The sequence below is a fragment of the Pinus tabuliformis genome, chromosome 8 (genome assembly GCF_031772625.1).
Source record: "Pinus tabuliformis cultivar Carrire ecotype Pingquan chromosome 8, CPIR1, whole genome shotgun sequence".
Lineage (NCBI taxonomy): Eukaryota > Viridiplantae > Streptophyta > Pinopsida > Pinales > Pinaceae > Pinus > Pinus tabuliformis.
Genome location: NC_142294.1, coordinates 999,368,531 through 999,392,631, shown reverse-complemented (window position 1 = coordinate 999,392,631; position 24,101 = coordinate 999,368,531).

Below are 24,101 nucleotides of genomic sequence, written 5' to 3'. Positions count from 1 at the left end.
TCGTAGGATTGGTCATTTCCTAACTTGCATAAAGAAAGGATGTGGGGCAAAGATTTAAAAAATTGTTGTTTTGATATATGAGAAATTCTTATTATACGACTGGATTAATCGAGCAGTTTTAACGCGGACTTCATGCTCGTTAAAAAATAAACATAAGCAATGAGAAAATGTTTCCCCAATGTTTAAGCTCAATAAAAAATGAACCAATTCCTGGTAAATAATCATCGTGAATGTAGTACTTCAGCCTTTAAAGCCTTGGTCGTGTTCCCATCATCACCTCCACTCTGTATTGGTCGATCATTCACCTCCATTTGATTGTTTACCCCTTTTGAGGAACACCTGCGAAGAGTGATCCCGCTAGCCATCCTTGTAACACTGCCGTGATTGGAAAATTCCAAACCTTACCTGGAATGAGCTGCTATCCAATTTTATCACTTGTTCCTCAAAAGACGAGTCTCCTTTAAGCTCTTTTCAACTGACTTGTAAAATATGAAAAGATTGTCGAGCCATTGGCCACTCCAGCTCGTTAAAGGGACCGGAAGTGCTATCCCTCCTTTAGATTTTAATATTTTTGGACCTAAGGGATTATTACACAAAAATATCGAGCGCTTGTTTTGTTCAGCTCATTAAAAGTATCGAAAATTCATCCCTTCTGTATTGTTTTATACTTTTTCGGACTTAATGGATTAGATGACGAAAAAGGAATTTTGGAGTTTCCTTTACGTCCCTTTTCAGACTCTCTAAAATTGAAAAGGACCAAGTTATCTTTGTCGTTAAACTTGTTAAAACCTAATAGCGACAAACTTGTCCATAGCAGACAAGAACGAGTTTCACTATCGCTAGGCTCGTTAAAACATAGTGATGGGTTTGCCCGAAGGGCAAATTATAGAAGAAGCATATGTTATCCTCCTCAAGCTTGACAAAAATAAAGAGGTACTGGTCAGCAATGACTGGGGAAAAATTGGGAAGAAAACTTGAAGAAACTTTGTTGGCAGCAAGTCGCTCTTAAACATGACACTTTCACTCCGCATCCAAGTCGGGTTGGGTTGTTTCATTCGCCGGTCACATCACCATGGTCCCATCACACCATCCACATTTGGGGTTAATGCTACCAATCCATCACGTCAGTGTCGCCGATATGTTCAAGAGAAGTCACTCAGAGAATTCACCTGTGTCTCACCCGCTGCAATACATTTACACTCCATTCTTTCATGACCGCCACCCTGAACCTTATATCACCAGATCGTTTTCACCTCCATTAAAATCATTTGCTCCGTTCCATGTCATTGATGTGGGATTCATTAAGGCCCTCCTATGATGGATCGCTTCTTGTCGACATCAGCTCATTATCCTAGAAGTCGATCTAGGGACACCCTGTTCAGTACTTTGAAGCTTGCATGCCTCAATGGCAAGTTTCTCACTTCCGGTGACAGGTTTACATCAATGGCCTTCGACCGAAAGATTTTGCGTGGTGTTCGATGCCAAGTCCTTTATTCACACCACGTGAATTTTATAGCAGTACCTTGAAGTTCATTATCATTATCGGTGGTTCCTCTCGCGCCTGTTAACAGCTTACATCATTGGCTGGTAATCAGGCGATGTCTTTCCATGTTCGACTCCAGAACATCTCTCACATGGATCGACTTGTACTTCGAGTGAAGATCAAATGAGATTGAAGACCCCGGATCTAGTTTCATCCATCCGGGCTGCGATATATATTCAGGAAAATAAAGACATCAAATGTACATCATTGCTGCACAGATAATCATCCAATCAAAGGGATGATGGCTCTACCAGAATCGTTAGTCTACACTCAGACGATTGTCCATCCTATGTACATGAAAATGAATATATAAAGCTGAGCATGGGAATGCCCGCCTCAGCTAGATCATGAAAATATTATGAAGATAATGTATTGTATTGTATCTTATTACAGGTCTCCTCCCAACTTGAAAGAACTTCGGATCCTCATGATAAAGCATTTCACTCGACATCAAAAAGATTAACGACCTCATGCTTGAGGGGGCAACTGTTATAGACATTTTTGGGAACTGCAACCCCAAGCATAAAATGTCCATAAACCAAGGGCTCCTAAGTCCCTAAAAGTGTTGTTCTAACCCCTAAAGGTACAAGGTCAACTGATTACAGCTTCTCCCAGAAGTTCTCCATGAAAAACTACTCAGAACTGGTCAAAACAGGATTATTTCACCTGCTCCATAGGCAAAGTGTGTTGCATCTCACCTAAGTACACTATGTGGGTGCGTTGCATTTCAAAAACCCCTTCTATGGGGTGTGATGGGAGAGAAGTGACAAATGGCAGTGTCAATCCGCGAGGTGGAGAGGCATGGAATATTCCAGAAACTTCTCCTGTGACACTTGCCTCTCTGAATTCGACCAAGGATGAGTAAGAGATCATCAATCTCCAAGTGGAAGAAAGAACTATCAGAGGGAAGACAATAATCAAATCACAAGCTGACTCATCTCCCTTACAGATATCTATATATGGATCCCTCATCCCAGAGATCCAGAGGTTGGAATTTTGCATCTTGTAAGGAATTGTTGTTGGTTTCTTGAGGCAACATCATAGTGTTGGGTGATCTAGGCTTTGCATGAGATGAAGAAGGGCTTACTTGCTGAGAGGATGGTGCTGGGTCAGAACAACTGGTTGTAACTCTCTTGGCTCTTTCTTGATTATCAATAAAAGCTATTCAAGTTTTCCTCCATACTCTTGTGTCGTTTATGTTTTATGCATTTTTATGGTCAATTTACATCTGATCCTAGATTGTTTATGATAATAGATCCATGTTCTTGTATAGTGTTATATTGCTTTGATTCTACAGGTACTCTGTGAAGCTGGGTATACAAGGAAGAAAGTAGCAAAAGACTATCAAAAGAGAGAGGAATTGAACTAGGAGCCAAGTGCAAGACAGAGGTTGGTCTCCTTTATTCTTCTCTCATCTATATTTCATAAAGGAAAACGAAAGTAGCTTTACTTTATTTTTTTCTATGGTAGCTACCACACCTTAGTGGGATTAGCAGTTCTACATAGACACTTTTCCTGTAACACAGGGACACACGTAGGGGAGCCATCGCTTATTTGTCCTTCTTTGGTCTTGGCATGCGTGGTGATTTTGGGATTTCTGCCACAATCCTAGTGCCTTTCGGAGCATCCCCCATAGTCAAGGCCTGTGCAGCCTCTTCAGTGGTCATTTATATTATTTCCATAACTTCCTCAGCTGCTACCATTGTGTCTGTCTAGAAATCTATCACTCGTGAACTTAGGGGCTCAATCAACACTTGTCACCAAAAAAATAGGGCTCTGCTCAATAGATCAATTCACAAATGACCAAGTGTCGTTTGTTGGGTAGCCCCTTGTAATTTATAGCACTTTTTGAATTTGAATTCGACCGTTCCCCCCAAATCTAGTTCATTAATGCTCCCTTCTCGGCAGGTTTTCCCAAATCTTGCCCATAAATCATGTCTTAAATGCTTGCTGCCCACTCCATTTGGTCTCAAGTTGAGCATCCCATCATGAATAATGACTTCAAAGGTCACTTTCTAGCCAACCTGCGTGGCAGCACAACCCCCTGTGCGCGGTCGCAGACCTTGTGACTCTTTGCTTCTGTGTGCAGTTCCAACATCGTGTAGCTCTCGGGCAGAATAGTTTATAGTCGCGTGCTTCCTTTCAACTGCCTGGAGCACTAAGACTGTACTTCCCTCAGCTAGTCAGGTGATCGCACCACCTGTGTAAAGTTTCATCCCATCATCCATCGCGGTTCCTAGAAAATACCCACCTTTTATTGTTACAGGCATAATCGTGCACTTTATCATCTGCAATGTGCTACCCTGGTTGATTCGCTTAGTAAGGTGCGTCTAAGCAAAGGCATCAAACTAATCAATTTGTGGCGATAGGCCTCAAACCTGTCATCGTGATCATGTGCATCCTGCCTTATCACCCTGGTCCTTTTACCGAGAAAATCTTCCTTTATTTCATCCTCCAACTTCTTGACTTCTGCATCTGCCATAGCACTTTTCTTCCTTAATCACACCCTTTCCTCTTCAAGTTCTTGGAGCCTAGAATTTCCCTGTTGGAGTTCTTCTTTCAAGGTTCCGCAAACCATCGTATCTACCGATGCTATCATGTATGGTCTAAGCTTTTCGTGTACTATAGGACTTACAGCGTTTGCTTTACACTCCAACCTTGGTGGTGCTTGCACAGTCAGGTTCTTGCACATTGTCCTATAAGCCCATAGAACCACTGGTACATGCAGGTCCCAGTCAGTCCGCTTCACATTGTGGACCTTATTCAAGACTTCACGTACTTTGTTAAAGGCTTCTATGTGGATATCCTTCTACGCATTTGGTCTTTCCATATGTCATGGTCCCAAATGGAGGGGCATTCGCGCCATTGCCTTACTTGCACCTGCTTACTGATCGTGTCTCCTACCATGAGGACTGTGTGCATTAATGCAGGTTTCGCACCATATGCCTATATCCACCTGGATAGGTGGGTGCGCAGGTCATTTCATCCAACAATATTTTCTATTAATCACATTGGAGGCTTCCCAAACCGTGTGTGCATCATCCTTCGGCAGTGACGCCAGTCCTCAAAACTTCTTTGGTGTGTACCCCACCACCTCGTGGGCATAGCATGCAGTACCCACTTCAGAGTGTTGACACGTATCTATTCTGGTACTTCTCTTTCAAATTTGTTTATGAAGTCATACACCTCTCTTAACCTATCATACGTAGGTAGATCTCTTACCTCTGTCGCTATGCAACACATCGACCTCTTCATCATGTTATAGTTGAGCATGGTGACCTCGTGTAACCATTTCTGCCATCGTTCTATCTCCTCGTCAGAATCTGATGTGCAGGATTTTTCATGCTCCCATGAGATTCGGCCATCCACAGTTGGATTTACCCAGTCTTATTCCCGCGCAGTTATCTTGTAGATGCAGTCTAGATCGTTGTCGCTTTCGTAGTCGTGCACTGGCTTCGTGTAGCATGATCCTTCTGTAGGGCCTAGAGGTACCACTATGCGGAGTGACTTTTTCTCAAATATCATCTTACACTTCTTCAAATTTGTCACTCCATTCATTCTGGTGGCCCAATCTATTCCCAATAACGCGCAGTAGGGATTGTTATCATTAACAATCTCTATCACTTCGAAATCTGCCAGTGCGCTTGCTCCTTCGATATCTACTATGATTCCCTACAATATCCCCATAGGTAGGATCTTTTATTGATTCGCCATTCGCAGTTGGATAGGAGACCATTGCAGTGCAGGCCTACCCATGCGCTCCCATGTCTACTTTGGTAGGATGTTCACATCTGATCCTAGATCCAGAATCACTTGGTCCATCTCATATTCCCCAATCTATGCAGTAAATCTCATCTCCCTTCCTATTCTCGTCATGTGCTTCCCGAGATTCCAAACTACGCGTGATTCTCCTAGTGTGGTCCCAGCACATCTAGTTATGAGTTCTTGTAGCCCATTTATAGCCTTGTTGTCATGCAGCAGCTTCATGCATGTCTCCAAGAATGTAGTGAGAATCAATGGGTCCATTTCCAACTCCAATCTATCTTTACTTCCTGAAGTGGAGGCATCAGTGAAGCTCCTCTTAGATTCCATGAAGGTCTCCTTGGTGTGCTCCAAATCAAATTTTGGTTCCTTCGTTGGAGCCTTGAGAACCATGTACTTTCTTCAGGTTGCTTGCCTTTGTCATCCCCTGTCATAATTCCACTCTAGAGCATGATATTTACATCAGGGTCTTCCTCACGCGGCTCATACCTCATCATTTGCAGGTTCTGAGTCGGGGGAGTTTGGAGTGCTCCTTTGTCGCGCAGCCTCACTATTAGTGTGGGACAATCCCCCATCTCATGATCAAACAATGTACAATACAAGCATGATGGTCGTGTCAGATTTGTACAATCACGGGCATAATGCCCTGGCCCTCCACAATTGTAACATATCAGCTGTCTGTGACCTCTTCCTAGTCCCCCTCGACCTTAGCCTCATCCGTGTCCCTAAAATCCAGTGTGTGCCATTCTGTGTTTTGATCAAGGGGTTGTGTTTCAGCCTGAACTCTGTAGGTAGGAGTTCGATCCATCATCAGCTCATAGCTTCGATAGGTGCGCTCATGATGTCCTACTGACCTACAAAAATTACAGAACAACTATTGTCAATTTTGCGTATACTTCTGTAATAGATGGCAATTATCTGTAGCATGCTTTCCTCCTATCTGACAAATCGCACACCATAGTTCAGGCGTTGTGCTTGGTCCTACTTGTGCCTCCGATCTTAGTGGCATTAGCCCTCCTCTTGCAAGGTAGTTCGCGAACATTGAGAAGTGGTCCTTGTCATGCCCCTGGCCCTTGCATTTTACGCACCATACCTCATCACACATCTCTGGGCGGGTTGTCCTATATTGTTTCAAACTCTACATCTCAAGGCACAAGTTTTTCAACTGCACGTGAATCTGTTGAACTCCCAGGTTGGGATCTTGTACCGAGGTCTTATGCAATCTCATCGCAATCTCCAAGGCCTTAGCTTGAGTTCTTAGCCTCTGTTGCAACATCACGTTCCGTAGATGCGGCGTTAACGATGCTACAAACCATTCACGGTGTTTCTGATCTGTTAATGTCATGTTTGATTCACGAATTTTGCACTTCAATCTTTGATCCAGCTCCCATGGGTCTTGCCTGGTAGCATTGTGATTTCCTTGAATCGAATTATCAATTGTGCCTCTAAATTTAGCCGGCTAAATTCTTTGTTTATCGTAGCTTGGATATTTGCAATTTCATTGGAATGCTTAATGTACTAGGTCACATGCGATCCTGTAGAGCGTTGACCAATGTTGCCTTATATTGTCATCCGTGACTCCCTATGCTTCCCATACATCTTTTATCATGAACCAAAATTGGTCCGGATCTTCATTCCCTACTCCCTTGAACATTGGTAGCTTTATCACGCTTTCCATACTGCTTCGCGGTAGTGGTGAAGGTGGTATGGGCAAAGACGAGGGTGAAGACGGTGAAACTAGCAGTGGTGTAGGTGGGGGTGGTACGTGCGGAATTCTCTGTATTATCAGATTGATTACACTTCTTGGCGATACCTTCACGAGCTCTTCTTCTCCCCCTCATGGAGGTGAAATCAAGGGGCTTGTTTCTAATTCTCTGCTACCTTTGTTTCTATAGATCTTCCCACTTTGCATAGCCCCAAACATTAACTTATTCGCATAACCCATTTTTCACACTATAGCATTTTAATCCAAGTGTTCAAAGATTTAACGTACTTACCTCGTGGTCCTTTGAGGAAGGGTTGTTTTGCCTTGCTATAATTGACTGAAGTATCTACCACAAATTCGATGATGAATCCTCTTATGATTCGATCGAGCCAGTGATCGATCGCGCGCTCGATCTTATCTTTCGGTGCTTCCAGTCTACACACCAATTCCGGAGTCCACACAATAGGTTTATCAAGTTTACACCTTCCTTGGCTATCTGCTAGCTTCGCGATCCACTTGTACAACTCAGTGGGGAAGTATGAAAAGAACATTTCATGGATCTCTGTATATAAGTAGCAGTCTAACCACTCTTCCATTGATAGCCATGGATTCCTGTTTTTCTGCGCCGCGAACTCATGAATATTCCTGTCCAACCAATCTTCAATTCCTTTCTTTGTCGCATTCCAGTGATACGACATTAGACATCTCTATGCAGATTTCGGTCCCAGCAACAGAACCATTTGTTGTCTTATTGGAGCCTAACCCAGGTTCGGAGTTAATTAGCCAAAAAAATCCTGGTACTACTGGCCCTTTTGGCAACAGTTGGAGGAGCGTGGACTGAGGTCTCACCCAATGTAGTATGGGAGGGTGCTAGAACCAGGTTTCTACACCCTTGAGATGTCTAAAAGGTTCGACTGGTCCCACTAGTTGTCCCTACACATAGGTCACTTCATGCACTTCCCTATTCCTCACGCCCTGATACACTGTCCTCGCACAACCCTAACCGGGGGTTGTGGAGATTTTGCACTGCTAAAGCCGCGTTATGCACCATTATCTCGAGATCTTACTTATGTTCTTATACCAGTTAATTACCTTCATGTACTTGGATGTCTTATGTTATAATTAGTTATACAAAACCTTCATATAAGTTCGCGTAGCAAATAAACAGTATACTTGCAAATTATACCCAATCATATATATTAAAACAAGAAAAGATGCAAAAAATATGGTAAACTTCTCTTTATTGATTATTCCAACGGTTACAGACTCAACATGCCCTGCACACTCAGCTGTAGGGGTCCACGCACTCAGCTGCGGACTACTAGGCCTTTGCGCACTCAACTGCAGAGCCTTCCCCTACCCTATGACTCAAAGACACACTTTACATTATTGCTCAATTACTTAGACTTATCCTGCTCTTCTCTTCTATGCTATCTTCTACACTTGAAGCCTCGCTCTTATTTATACAATCCCATGGTCCACAAACCATGGGTAGTTCTATTAAGCCAACATTACATTACAAAACGAGGGCGGACAACCCTGTGACTCTATCATAATTTCGAGCTCTGTGCCCACAATTCGCCGAGATTTTACAAGAATATTTGGTCAAAACCTTGGTTTTAAGCCCCAAAACATATCTTGGGGGGATTCCATGCCCAAAAATGGATGATGTAATAATTGTTGTATTTATTTCATGTATAAACAATTGGTATATCCCCACTTGGTTGGGTCTATGAGTCAAATATGGTGTATCCTCACTTGGTTGGGTGATTGATGTATGTATGAATCATTGGTCATAAGGAGGTAATACTCACTTAGTTGGGTTATAGATTCATGTTATTCTTTTGAAACATATCTCTACAAACTCAACATGTACTCAGGGGGAGCATGGACAACATAATGTATATCAAACGGGGAGAATAGCTTGGTCTGCCCTTTGCCCTTGATGTCAAAGGGGGAGAGTATTTTAGTGTTGTTTGTTATCTCTAACAGTTTCTACAGCCTGCAGTAATCAACACCAAAATGGTTGCCATCAATTCCAAAGGGGGAGATTGTTGTCATTATGATACAAGTGTTGTCCATGATGGAAACTCACTCATAGGTCAGTTCAGTTTTGATGAAAAGAAACCCACAGTGTAACAGGTCCATTTAGATGTAACAGAGCATTGGTATAGAAGAACGGGAAGATGGAACTAAAGTATACTAATCAAAATGAAGAAGTTGAAGGTAAAGGATGGTGAAAATAAGTTTAAGATGTATACGCAAGTCCACTTAGTCAAAGCAACGTCTACACGATGGTTCACAAAACAAAAAGAGCATATACGTACACACGCACTTTCACAAGAAGAAAAGCGTGTATATGTTGGAAAATCAAGGAAATTCAAGAGGAGACAATACCGGGGGTCAATACCATGGTATTATCCCACAATATTGATCAGAGTAATGACTATTTGATCCTATCTAAGAATACCATGGGTCCTAAGTGGTTTTGGTCCGAGGTATTGAGAAAGGCCTAAAACTATATAAGGAGGAGAAGTTCATAAGACCACAGTGAGCAGGTGAAAAGGGTTTCTAAGGAATACTTCTATCTGAAGTATATTTTATGTTGTAGGGGCTATGTTTGTGATTTGATCTAAAATATTTTGTGCACCTTGAATTCAATGTTGGATTAGGATCATGAGACCTGAAATGACTTATCATTGAATGATCTGATATTGGTTGGGCCAGATCTGATTGTGTACACCTATTTTATTCTTTAAATGTCATGATCTGAGTTTTTCTGAAGTTCAGAATAGCAGCGAAGTTATGAGTTAATATTTGCAGATCTATACGCTTGTTAGTCTCGATAAAAGCATGTGTACATGCAGGTTCTACTCTTCCAAGTAGTGTATACAAAATAAAATCCTATTCTTCAAGATCTGACTGATCTATCTGATCAATTCTATTGTTTTACTATTGTCTGTCAATGAAGTCTTCTTAGATATGAATGTAAAACTGAATGCATAAGGAGTTTGATATCTGATTGATTGATTGTATAAGTGAGAAGGGTGATCTCTACTATTGCTAGTGTAAAGCTCTTTAAATTGACAATATATGTTCAGTATATTGCTGGTTGGTACATACTTGATTTACAAGTTTTATGTTTTAGTAGTTTTGAAGGTATATGCAGGTTTGATTAAAGGAAGTAGCATATACACGCAGGTTGAGTTCAGTAAAGTAGCATATACATTCTGATGCATGATTTTTGAGGTTACAGCTGGTTCTAAATGATAATGCAGGTTTCTGGGTTCAGCACAGTGTTCTGGTGGTAGTGATCTAACTGTTCAAATTAACTAATTATTGGGTGATGCAGTTTAAAATTTCTGATGGGTCCAGTATGAAAATTTGATGAAATGAGGCCTTCATGTGTATTGTTGTGTACCAGGAGCATCCAGTCTGAAAATTTATGAAATGTGGTCCCTAGAGGAAGAGAGAAAGTCATAGCCTTCTATAGGTCAGCGCCTACGTACTAGTAAACACATTGGCTAGTACAAGAGTTAGGGGGTTTTAGATCCCTTCCAGTAGAAGCTAAAATATGAGAGAAGGTTGTAGCCTTCTGCATGTGGGTACCTGTGTACTAGTATGATTCTGCACCAGTACAATATTGTAAATAATTTTTCTTCTTATTAAAAGAAGACAGAGATGACAGCAGCAAATGGTTTTCACCCAAATTAGGTTTCCACCTTAAATCTTGTGTTTGTGTGTGTTTCTTATGTGTGATGGTTTATTTTGTTTTTATTGCACTGTTTAATAAGTTACTGATGCACTGGTTAAATATCAACACATGATAAATTAACTAAATCACAAGTTCTCTGGGTATATGTTGGTTTCACTAATCACAATAGCCCGTACACAATATTTCACTTTACAGAAGTAGTGTATATAAATCCGTTTGGGAAATGAAAAATTATTGGTCTGATAATATTGATTCACCCCCCCTCTCAGTATTATTTCCAACAAAAAGGAACTAGGTGAGGAAGACTATCTCAATCATAGTAGAGACCTTTTACTTCCTCTTTCTTGGACTGCTTCATTTCAACTTCCTCCTCTTCTTCGGTGATATGGGCTTCTTCTCTACCTCTTTCGTTATTGTCCTTCTTAAGATTATGGAAATATCTTTTGTAATTCCCATATTCTTGACATCATTGAATCTTAGCCATGTTCTTCTTCTTTTTCTTAGGACCAAATTTCCCTAACTTTCCTCTTTTCTTTTCCATAGCAGCATATGCTTGATTTTGCTCACCTAATCCCACATCGGTCTTTGCCTTTAGTATGTTTTCTTCAATTTTGCATAGAGACCATAGATCCTGGAATGGAGTAGCTTCTTTCTTCCCATAAATACTTGAAGTAAAGTTGCCTCACTCCTTTGGTAGTGCATTTACTACTACAATGGTCATCTCCTTGTCAAACATTATTTCTCATAGATATTGAAGTTGATCCCTTATTTCAGATATCGTCATAAATTATGAGGCTATTCCTTCTTCTTTTGATATCTTTATCTTGTAGAGTTCTTTCGTTAATGAGATAACTTCTGTTGCAGTGCTTATAGAAAACAACTCCACCATTTTGTCATAAAATTCTTGTGAGGTGTCGAGTTTAGATACATATGGAATGAGGGGATCCTTAATGGATTCCATGAGAATCCTTTGAGCCCTCACTTCCCCTTTCACGAACTTTGCAACTGCTTTAAAATATTCTTTTGATGGTTTGATGATAGAGCCTTTCATATGATCCATCACCTCATTTTCAATGAGATTCAAATCTATCTTCTTCTTCCATGCAAGATAGTTTGAAGCCTTGACCAATTTGTTTCCTTCCTTGGGAAAGGAAATTTTGATAGATTCAGACATAAATGTACTTACTTGTGAATATGCTTCTTCCACTTGTTGCCTCGAATTTTGATGATGATATAGTTATTGAATAATGAGTCCATACAGGTGGAGTATATTGAAAGTGTGTGGAATGACCTGTGAAGGAGGTTTTTACCCAACGTTTCGGACTTCAAAGTGAGTCCATCATTAGGGGGAACGCTTAATATCTTGAGAATATTTAATGTAGAAGACTAATGATTTATATGTGTTGATGAGAAAATCTTTTGGAAATTTTAGTCAGCTAAATATTTGTATTAATTAATTTAATATGTAATAATGTGTATAATCCTTATTAATTTAATATACTACTTTGTTAGTGTATGTAGGAATTTTATTTAATTAAATGTAGTGATTTTTTATTTTTTTTAGGACCTATTTAAATTGTGTCTAATTAATTAATTTTTTTTTTCTTTGAAAAAATATTTAGTTAACATTATATATCATATAATGGTTTATTCATTATTGTAGATATTTAAAAATTCATTTTTAATCTAACGATATTATGTTAGTTTGTGTAGTTTCTTGATGTTTATGAGGAGAGATGGTTGTGAAGAATGATTTATTAGTTGATTGAATATTTAGTGTTTATGAGGTGTATGAAAAGAATTGATTTAATATTAGTTAAAGAAAATTATTATTGTATGAGGTATATTGTATGTTTATTATTAATTAGTTTATGTGTTTAGTGAGGAATTATTATTTTTAATTATTTAAATGTTTAGCATGTAATCTAATGATTTTCTTATTGCTTATAAAGATTATGTAGCATATTGATAATTATAAGGTGTAATGGTAAGTATAAGTTGATAAGTTTATTAATGTAATTAATTAGTGTAGGAGTATGTTTTAATAAATGATGTGACTATTGTAAGTTTATTATTTATTAGTTTTTACGTATAGTATGAAATCATCATTTTAAATATTTAATATTTGGTATGTGATTTAATGATTTTCTTATTGCTTATAAAGATTATGTAGCATTGTTTCTAAGGTGTATTGGGAGGTAAGCATAAGTTGAGAATAGAGAGCTTCTCCTTGATGAAGATAGTTCTCTTCAAGAATGATCCTTGACCCTACAAGAGGGAGATTACTTTAGATCCTTTGATGGTGATGTCCTTGTTGATGATGAACAATGATGACTTCTTGATGATGTCTTGATGCTTCTTGGATGAATTTTTCAATGGTAAGGACCTTTCTTCAATGAGAGGCAGATCACCTTAGAATATTTTGAAGATGATGACAACGTCCTTGATCCTGCTTCTCTAGGATGAATAGTCTTCAAGAAACTTTGATTTTCAGGTCCCTTTAACTTGAGTAGGGTCTTCGTGGTCTTTTGAGGATCCCACGACTTCTGATAGTGTAGACTTCTTCTTCGATCTATGGTTTTGACACTACTTTGTATATTTTTGCTTCACTTTGATATCCTTCGAGATTTGATCCTTGAGTGTTTATGTGTCCCTTGATGAGATGCCCTTTCCCTGATTTTTCACGTTAGAACTGAACCATGTCGAGAAATCTAGGGCATAGAAATTAGGAGATCTCCCTTCTAATGATAACTTCTTTCGAATGTTTTTTACTTCTTTAAATTAGGGTCTTCTCTTTACTTAGATTATTATAGTGTTCTTATTCATAAAACAACTACCAATGCATAAATAATAAAGAAATAAGAGACACATAATGTAAGTGATAAGCCAGAGCCAAAATATCTCCAACTTGAGAGGAAAACCAAAACAAATTCTTATTCTTATAAAGACTTCAATTGATGAATACCAAGACCCTTGACACAACAACCACTCCAAGACCAAGTCACAAGATCCTTCTTCAGTGCTTCTCCCTCTTGCCCAAGTCAACACAAGTCAAATTGTTTTCGTTTTTTTGAACATTGACTACCCTTTATATTTTGGCATCTAGGATCAGGTCTGCAACTTTCGGCCTCCTCAAAAACCCTAGATGCATCATGTGGTAAGTATTACCACCAATTTTATACCCTTGTTCCCTGCTTTGGATGGAGACTTACTCTACTTCAACTTGCTTGCATTCTAGACACGTCTTCTTTCTTAATTCATCCTCCTAAGATGACTATCACAATCTCGACTTTTCCTGCAACAAATGATACCACTTCTCTTCACACGTGTGACATATATTAGCCCAAAAATAGACCCAAAACAACTTAGCTTCTAGCTCTTCTTTCTTCACTTGGAGAAAGAATATTTTTATGTGATTCTCACACTTCTTTCCTTGTTTCAGATGCTTGATTGAATGCTCTTCTAGGTTAGGCGAGTTGCAGGACGTAATGACCAAGGCAAGAAATGTTACTACGGTGGATGAGACGTAGCGAGAGGGGACACGATGAGAGAGTAAGGGGTAGTACGACGTGATGGGACTGACAAGGAAATGACCAATGATGATAGCATGGAAAACACGACAAGTGAAGCGCCTAGGCATGGGTGCACCTGCCCAGCAAAGGGGCACTCGCATGCCCACAGGAAGGTCAACCTAGAGTAATGCCCACCCATGACAGGGCACCCACAAAAGTTGAAGGGTCAACCTAATTAAGAAGGGGTGTCGGCCCATGGCAAGGAAATATGTCATATGCATATAAAAAAAGGAGAGAGGCATTCGACCAAAGGATAAAGCAAGTTCAACCAAGCATAAGAAGATTGTAGAATAGGTCACACAACAAGGGCAAGTCTGTGATATCATAAAAAAATGAAGAGGTTGCACATTGCAAAAGGATGCAATAAAGGAGAGAGTAGGGCAAGGTGCGGCTCGCCCAATCAGTCTGCGTGACTAGGATGTTTATTGGTTCTATTTTGGGGCAAATATTTGGGCTTTTTGGGCAAGTTGAGAGTGTAGGGTAGGACTGCATGATTTGCAATATTAGGAAGATGAGCTCGCTAGCTTAGGCTAGGTAGTTACCACACCATTATATTTGTAAAACATTGTTGTACATTATTTGGTACAGTTTAATAAAACCAGGGGTGAACTACTTTGGGGAGCTTCCCCCTCCCATCGCATAATTGTGTTTATTGCTTATTGCTTGTGATATCATATTGTTGTTATGTTTATGACACTTCTATGAAGTTGAATGTAAATGAAGTAAAGTGAATTGAATGAATTTTATTTCCCTTTCATAATTGAACATAAGAACACTTGAATGAAAAATTGTCTAAGTGTTGAAGTATTAGGCATAGTCCAGGTGAAAGTAGTTTAACAAGAAGAAAAATATCACCGGTGCTGCATAACACCCACGGTGATCATAAAGCATAACAGCTTGGGGTCATGACACTCGCACTTCCAAAGTTCATTTGCTAGCAATTTTGGCTCTCTCTTAACTCTGGTATATGTAAATCTACTTCTCTCTCAGCCAAATTTGCTACTTTGAAACCATCTCCTTCTGTCTCGAACTAAACCCTCTTCATAAATATTCTTCCCTTGAAAAATTGAATATCGTTAGGTAGGTTCCTTTTTCCCCCATCCCTCTCCTACCTGGTTGCCAAATCTAGTTCCTCCCAGCTGGAAGCTCTGTTTACCTTCTGAAGAATTGGTTGATAGGAAGTGATGCCCACCTAAGCTGCATATACACCAATGATGCAGGCTAAGCTGCATATACCCACAGTATGCAAATTAAAATTACATGTCACACTGTGTCCCAGGAATTCCAAAATTCCATACCTAAGGAAAATTCTCTTAAACCAAAGTTTTAACCAGTGGAAATATAGCATCTGATGAAAACCCACTTTATCAAAGTTGAATTCCTTAAGTGGAAAAATTTCATCTAACTATCTCAAGTTCAGAATTTAATAAACCTTTGAGCAGAATCTTCATAATCTTAGGTTAATTCTTATTAACCGCACATATTAACCATACCCCTTTTACTCTGGTTTCATTTTAACCCAAACTTAAACCATAATCCATTGATTCCGCTTATTTCAATTATAATTTCCATATAATAGAAATATTTCATAAACACACTTAAACGTTACCTTTTTGCCACTCCACGAACCTTTGCATGTATACCGATGCTCCCTTTATCGCATTCAATCTGCACCGTTGATCTGTCTCCTCAATCCGACGGTTATCGCGTCATCTGCTCACTTCTTGAGACTGACTCCTTAGCGCATTAAATATCCACCGTTTATTCCTCTTGCCTTAATCCAATGGTGATCGCGTAATCTCACGTAGATTACATGCACGATCGATATTAGACCAAGAGCACGTGAGAAAAATGGTTTTCTCTTTCCACCATGTGCTACGTGTCACCTACTGAAGGTAATCACCTAAATTTTATAAATATCGCTTACCGCTATGAGACCGCGTGAGATACTGTTGTTGGGAAAAGTATCTATTCAGAACGCCCCTATCCCACTCTAAGGTGTGATAGTCCCTTAGCAACAAACAAGGAAAACTACTTGAGTATTCTTCTTTATGAAATGTAAATGAAGAGGAAGGATGTAACTAACCTGTGTCTTTCGCTAGTTTGTTGATCCAATTGCTCCACTCTTCAATAGCTCCCAGCTCCCTACTCCCTTACCAGCCCAGCTTCACCGAATTCCTGCAAGATCACAAGAGAGAGAAACTACACGAAGATATAGATATACATTCATAAAAAGCTCAGGATCAGATTAAGCTAAACATGCAAATATAACAAAACATCATTGATACACAGCATGTAGGAGAAACTCAAATAATTTTATTGATATGATAAGAAAGTCCAAGAGGAGATACAACCAAGTGAATCCCAATCGAGCATCTACCTCCCAGCAAAGGAATTCCTTCCTCTCCTCCAACAAAGCATAAATCACCCAATGTACTAATCTCAATCTCAAACCAAAAGCAATTCTCTGCAAAGTACCAAATTCCAGCCTCTGGATCTCTGGGATGAGGGATCCATATATAGATGTAAGCAGAGAGGATGAGTCAGCTTATGTTTTGACTTGTGGCTTATCTCTGTCAGTTCTTGCTTCCACTTGGAGACTGAGAGCCTCTTACTCATCACTTGGTCGAATTCAGTGAGGCAAGTGTCATTGGAGAAGATTCTGGAAGCTTCCATTGTCTCTCCACCTCGTTGAATGACTCTGCCACTTGTCATTTCCCACTCAACGCACCTGGGTAGTGCATTCAAGTGTGTTGCAACGCGCCTATACAGTGTATTTGGGTGCTTTGCAACGCAGGCAGCTAGTGGAGCTTCTGAATTGATCCTGATTTGACTAGTTTTGAGCAGTTTCTGGTGGAGAACTTCTGGGAGAAGCTGTCATTGGTTGACCTTGTTCCTTTAGGGGTAGGAACAACACTTTTAGGGACTTTGGATTCCTTGGATTATGGACATTTCATGCTTAGAGCTGTAAGGAACAAAAATGTCTATAACAGTTGCCCCATAAAGTATGAGGCCGTTTATCGGGTGAAATGCTTTATTAGGAGGATCCGAAGTTCTTTCAATGCTGGGAGGAGACCTGTAATAAGATACAATACAATACATTATTTTCATACTGTTTTCATGATCTAGCTGAGGTGGGCATTCCCATGCTCAGCTTTATAAATTCATTTTTATGTACATAGGATAGACAATCGTCTGATGGTAGACTGATGATTATGATGAAACCATCATCCTTTTGGTAGGATGATTATCTGTTCTGCAGTGCTGTACATGTCAATGTCTTTATTTTTCCTGAATATATATCACAGCCCGGATGGATGAAACTAGATCCGGGGTCTTCAATCTCGTCCAATCTTCACTCTAAGTACAAGTCGATCCATGTGAGAAATGTTTTGAAGTCGAACATGGAAAGACATCGCTTGATTACCAGTCAATGATGTAAACTATTAACAAGCGCGAGAGGAATCACCGATAATGATAATGACCCTCAAGGTACTGCAGTACAATTCACGTGGTGTGAATAAAGGACTTGGCGTCGAATACCACGCAAAATCTTTCGGTCGAAGGTCATTGATGTATACCTGTCGCCGGAAGTGAGAAACTTGCCATTGAGGCATGCAAGCTTCAAAGTACTGAAGGGGGTGTTCCTAGATCAACTTCTTGGATAATGAGCTGATGTCGACAAGAAGCGATCCATCAAAGGAGGGCCTTAATGTATCCCACATCAGTGACACGGAACTGAGCAAATGATTTTGATGGAGGTGAAAACGATCTGATGATATATGGTTCAGGGTGGCGGTCATGAAAGAATGAAGTATAATGTATGGTAGTGGATGGGACACGGTTGATTTCTCTGGATGACTTCTCTTGAACATATCGGCGACACTTATACGATGGATTGGTAGCATTTACCCCAAAGGTGGATGGTATGGTGAGACCATGGTGATGTGACCGGTGAATGAAACAACCCAACCCGTCTCAGGCACGGAGTGGAAGTGTCATGTTCAAGAGCGACTTGCTACCAATAAAGGTTCTTTGAGTTTCTTCCCAATTTTTCCCCAGTCATTGCTGACCAGTACCTCTTTATTTTTGTCAAGCTTGAGGAGGATAACATATGCTTGTTCTATAATTTTCCCTTCGGGCAAACCCATCGCTATGTTTTAACGAGCCTAGCGATAGTGAAACGCGTTCTCGTCTAAAGACAAGTTTGTCGCTATTAATCTTTTTAACGAGTCTAACGACAAAGATAACTCGGTCCTTTTCATTTTTAGAGAGTCTGAAAAGGTACGTAAAGTTAACTCCAGAATTCCTTTTTCGTCATCTAATCCCTTAAGTCCGAAAAAGTATAAAACAATACAGAAGGGATGAATTTTCGATAGCTTTAACGAGCCGAACAAAACAAGTGCTCGATCTTTTTGTGCAATAATCCCTCAGGTCCAAAAGATTAAAATCTAGAGGAGGGATAGCTCTTCCTGTCGCTTTAACGAGCTGGAAGGCCAAAACTCAGCAATCTTTTCATATTTTACGAGTCAAATGAAAAGAGCTTAAAGAAGACTCGTCTTTTGAGGAACGAGTGATAAAATGGGTAGCAGCTGATTCCAGGTAAGGGTTGGAATTTTCCAATCACGGCAGTGTCACAAGGATGGCTAGTGAAATCACTCTTCACAGCTGTTCCTCAAAATGGGTAAACAATCAAATGGAGGTGAACGATCGGCCAATGGAAAAGTGGAGGTGACGGTGCAAACACGACCAAGGCTTTAATGGCTGATAATGTTACATTCACGGTGGTTATTTACCGGAGGATAGTTCATTTTTTAATGAGCTTAAACGCGGGTTGAAACACTTGCTCGATCTTATGTTTATTTTTTAACGAGCATGAACTATGTGCTAAAACTGCTCGATGATAAGTTTGTATGCCCCCAGCATAATAACGCAAAACGAGGTGCATGCCCCCCAAGCTTCATTGCATTCAACTCGATTTGAAAAGGGGATTTGTTTCATTTTTTAATGAGGTTGACACAGTAAAAGAACTATCCTCATGGCTCCTTGTTTCATTTTTTAACGAGGTTGACACGAGATAAGAACCATCCTCGGAGTCCAAATCCATCAGATATAGAAGGTTTCATATTCCACTGTGGCCACTTCCGCCAGATTACTCGGAGGCGGTAGGGCAAAAGTACCCATTAAGGCAGGGTCTTTTAGGAGACCTACTCCGATATTTTGGAGCGAATGATTGCTTCCATGGATCATTGGAATGCTTCCAGTAACTTGAGAACCACTGGGGAGGAAGTTTTGCTGATCGACGATTGTAATCCCTCCTTGAGAGGGAAATGCAATCTTTCTGAAATAGGTCGACACAACAGCTGCCATGGCATATATCCATGGTCTTCCTAGTAGGATGTTGTAATCAAGATTCCCATCTATGACTTCAACATCTATTTCTACTGTTTTTCCTCCTAGTTCAACTTTCAAGTTATTTAGGATACCATATGGGGTATATGTCCTTCCGTCGAATGCTTTTAACGTCGTCGCAGACCACAACAAGGTTGGAGATCCTAAAGTTTTCCAGCAACTCATCGACATAATACATGTAGATTCCCCCTCATCAATAATTGTTCGATGAACAGTTTTGTTGAGGGCTTTCACTTGAATAAGGAAAGCTAGTTGAGCTGGTAACTGAGGGTCATATCCTTTATGATTAAAGGCCACAAGATTGGAATCCATTGGGTCAATCCCACCTATTGCTGATAATAAAGCTTGCTCTTGGGAGAGGCAATTTTGCGGTACCTCAAGTGTCGACATAGCGGACAGCGATTGGGCCAGGTCCTCTATTATATTATAATTCTGTGCTATTTTTGCACGAGGATTAAATGTCGATTTGTGCACTACTCCCTTTGGTGACTTTATCATTTGTTCAGGAATGATGGGTGGCACAACTTTGGTCAAAGTTGTTGTCGAACTACTAGGTTGTTCATTAGCCTTGTTATTCGACACCTGTGGATTCCCGTAATCTTTATTCCTTGCCAAAGCATCATTTTGCTGCTTTGAGATAGACAACATAAGCACTTGGGATCAGGAATCATTTTGATTAGCAACTAGTTTGGTTCCCGGGCTTGGAAATGGATCAGTCAATATTGCTGAGGTTTTTGGTCTCTTAAAGAGTTTCTTAACTTTAGCTTTATGTGGACAATCTCTCGTCCGATGATCCTCGTCGCATATATGACACCCCGCAGGGGGTTTCCTTTGCCCAGAAGGGTTTGTAGAAGGCTTTTCAGGAGATGACTCATCCTGCTTCCTTTTTCTCCCTTTCTCTTTCTTCTTGCCCCCTGGTTGCTTCAGTTGTTTTCCCTTGTTAGTCGACATGGCATTTACTTCCGAGGCAAGAAGTTCCTCATTTGCATTTTGACTAGAAATCTTACAGGCCTTTTTAGATGTAGCCTTTGTCGATTTCGTGTCTATCGCGCCAATCACGCCATCGATGGCATGAGAGTCATTTTTTGATTTAGGAGGAAGAGGAACTGAGAATTCTGGTCTAGGGGCGTCAGGTATTTTATCGTAGAGCGTGCCGGACTGAGTGTAAATCAAGTCCAAATATTGCGCACGAGCGATAACTTGCTCTTCTGTGACGACTCCCCCTTTTGCCACATCTTCCGTGATGGAAGGCAATAATGACTTAATAAACCATTCAGCTAAGAGCTAATCGGGAACATACGTTTTCACCATTCTACGACGACGTCGCCATTCATGTATATGATCAGATATGTGATTGGTCGTCGTTTGTTTGAAGTTGGTAAGAAGTTCGGTTCCCGTTTCGTACCTTATCGGTAACTGAAAATGGGTTAAAAAGGTTGTGGCTAGGGTATTGAAGTTGTCGAATGAAGCTCTAGGCAATTCGATATACCATTTTGCTGCCGGACCAGTTAACGTCCTCTGAAAAAGGCGAAGCCTAATCGAATCATCATTTAGGGTGTTTGATGAACACCACAGATGAAATGTCATCACATGATTCGACGGATCTTCACCCGGATTTCCATTAAATTTAGGAATATCTGACGAAAGTTTATGCGGAATCGCTGGCCACCAAGGGGCATAAGCAATTGGATCATTCGTCAGCTGGTTTAGATCTGGTAATTCTAGAGTTGCTACAAAGGGCAACTGTTGATTCAGGTTAGGTGAAGCATACCCAGGATAAGATGGAATCGCCTGAGCAATGGGTCTTTGCATACCAGCATAATGTATTTGATGTTGGCAACTTTGACAAGGTTGATGGGCATAACCACTATAATATGGTTGTTGATAAACACTTTGGAAATGTGGTTGCCCATTACTTACAAAGACTTGTTGCTCAGGTCCTTGATATGATTGCTGGAATGGCGGTTGTTGAGATTGAACCAGCCCTGGTTGTTGGACCATTTGCTGTTGTCCAATACTGGATGATTGACCAAGATGGGGAGTCATAGTACTTGTTTGAGCCTGAGTCGCTCCAGATAAGGAGGCACTAACCTGAGGTTGCGATTGAGTCGTTGAGACAAGAGGCTGTTGTATTGCAACCTGAGAAACTTGGGGTTGACATACAACAGGTAATGCTTGTACTTGTGATGCAGTCACCATAGCAGGTATAGTGGGAGTATTCGACACAGGGTGGACTGGTTGCATTGAATATACAACCCTTGGTTGTTGAGGCAGTATTGGTACCCAACCGCTGGATGTAATTCCAGTTTGACCTCAACTTTGTTGTAAACTCCCATATGGTTGTTCTCTAGGAGGGAACAATGAAAAGGCATACTGCCCTCCATATGGTGGCAATCCAGTACTTAAAGGGTAGATTGGCCTTTGAAGACACATTGGATCAATTTGTTGATTTTCAACATAAGAGATACCAGATGATAATCCAGATGAAGAAATAGGAACTAACCATGTCGTTGAAGCAGTCCCTGATGGGACTCCGGCTTGTTGTTGATAACTTGCCGGGACAGATGGTATACCATTGAACATCGTTGGAGTAGCAGTGGGAGGCTATGCCACTGCTGTGTCGGACGACACAGTCCTGGATGTCGACGGTTGTTCAGACATATCTAGTCTATCCAAAAGATTTTCTAGCGATTTCGATTGACTTTCTTCCACGATCGCGGATTACTCGATCAACTAAAACAAAGGGGAAGTATGTTTCCGAATTAAATGAATTTTTAGACGCTTTAGACACAACTTGTTTTTTCAGTTTTTAAGAGTCCAGAAAAAACAAAAGATGACTCTAGTCTCCTTCGATTTTTAATGAGCCTGAAGTGACAAGTGCTCAGATGGACCTTTTCCGTTAAGGAGTCTAAAAAGGAATGAAAGGGGCTGCTCTGGAGTTCTAGGTAGAGGGTGTGCCAAACCAATCGCAAAACCGCAGAATACGTTTTAAGGTACGGGCGGTCAATCTTCCCGAATGCTGTGTTCAGTGCATTGCGATCAGTAGGGCAACCGACATGGCTTCCTATGGATAAAGGTTTTATGCCTATAGGGGTCTCCCAATATATACTCGATGGTACGTGGGAGCATAATCCGTACTGGCACTTATTGTCTCACAGTGGAGGAATCACCCAACCAACAGTGAGGACAACAGTTACCAGGCTTTACGACGTCGGAACACGTCTCTAGCCTAGACCACTATGTTGTGCGTTAAGTTACAAAGCATTGTTAAGTTCATTCAATTTATTTTAGGTTGATCTTTCTTAGAAGTTTGCCTTTTTGGATCACCACGAGATGTAGATACAATTCCTAAATGCAGTCTAAAGATGATAAGCAAGCTTTTATCTCTTTTCAACAATGAAAATCCTAGATACAAGGGGAAAAGAAAGACACAATCTTTTCTCAAAGAGCATAGAGCACACTGTAAATGCACTTTTCCTAAATCAAACCATACAAACTGTCAAAATGCAAATGCACTTGTGCATGTATTTGTTTTCACTTTCTTAATATTGATGCCTAAAAAGAAAGTTGTTGTACAAACTTGAATTCGATTTCAAGTGAAAACACAAACAAGCTTCTTTTCGAAATCAAAAAGACAATTACGACACTTTATGATTTTGAAGTAAACACTTGTTTCGACACTAGAAATTCACAAATTCAAACCAAAAGACAAAAGTAAAAGCGCAATCAACTGTCAACAGCAAACAAATTTACTCCTAAGATCAAAACGACACTTACGACAGGTCTAGATCTAAGGGCGACATTATGACTAGTTTACTTTTGTAATGGGAAACTGAAAATGATGTAACAAATACAAAAAAACAAATACAGTTTCTTTTATACAACTGAGGCGGAATTAAGGCAAAGAAAAGGGGTTTTCAGATAGGTACACACACTGATAACAGGCTGCAAAAATCAGAGATAAAACTGAAAAAATGAAGCAAAGAACCACAGCTGCACAGGGCAAAGGCTGATCAGCGCACCTGTTGCACAGAGAAACGGAATTGCAGCGCAGGTAGCCCTCTCGGGACCTGCGTTAAAATGCAGAACCTCTTCACAGAGCCTGCGATGAAGCAGAAACGAGAATTTTCTCTGGGTTCTGGGTCACGGTTTGCAGTTTAATCTATGGTTTTTGGCTGGATAAAAGCTATCAGTAAGGTACAATTCGAGGGATGATTTAAAGGAGGACTAAGAGCTATCACAAAGGGCAGTTAGAGTATTTTTGGATCAGCTGTTCAGATCATAAACAGGCCCAGTGAATGGACTAGAGTAGCAGATCTCTACTTTGCATTTGTAAATGGCAAATGCAGTTCGATTCGCCACTCCTAAGTTTATGAGAATAACAACAATATA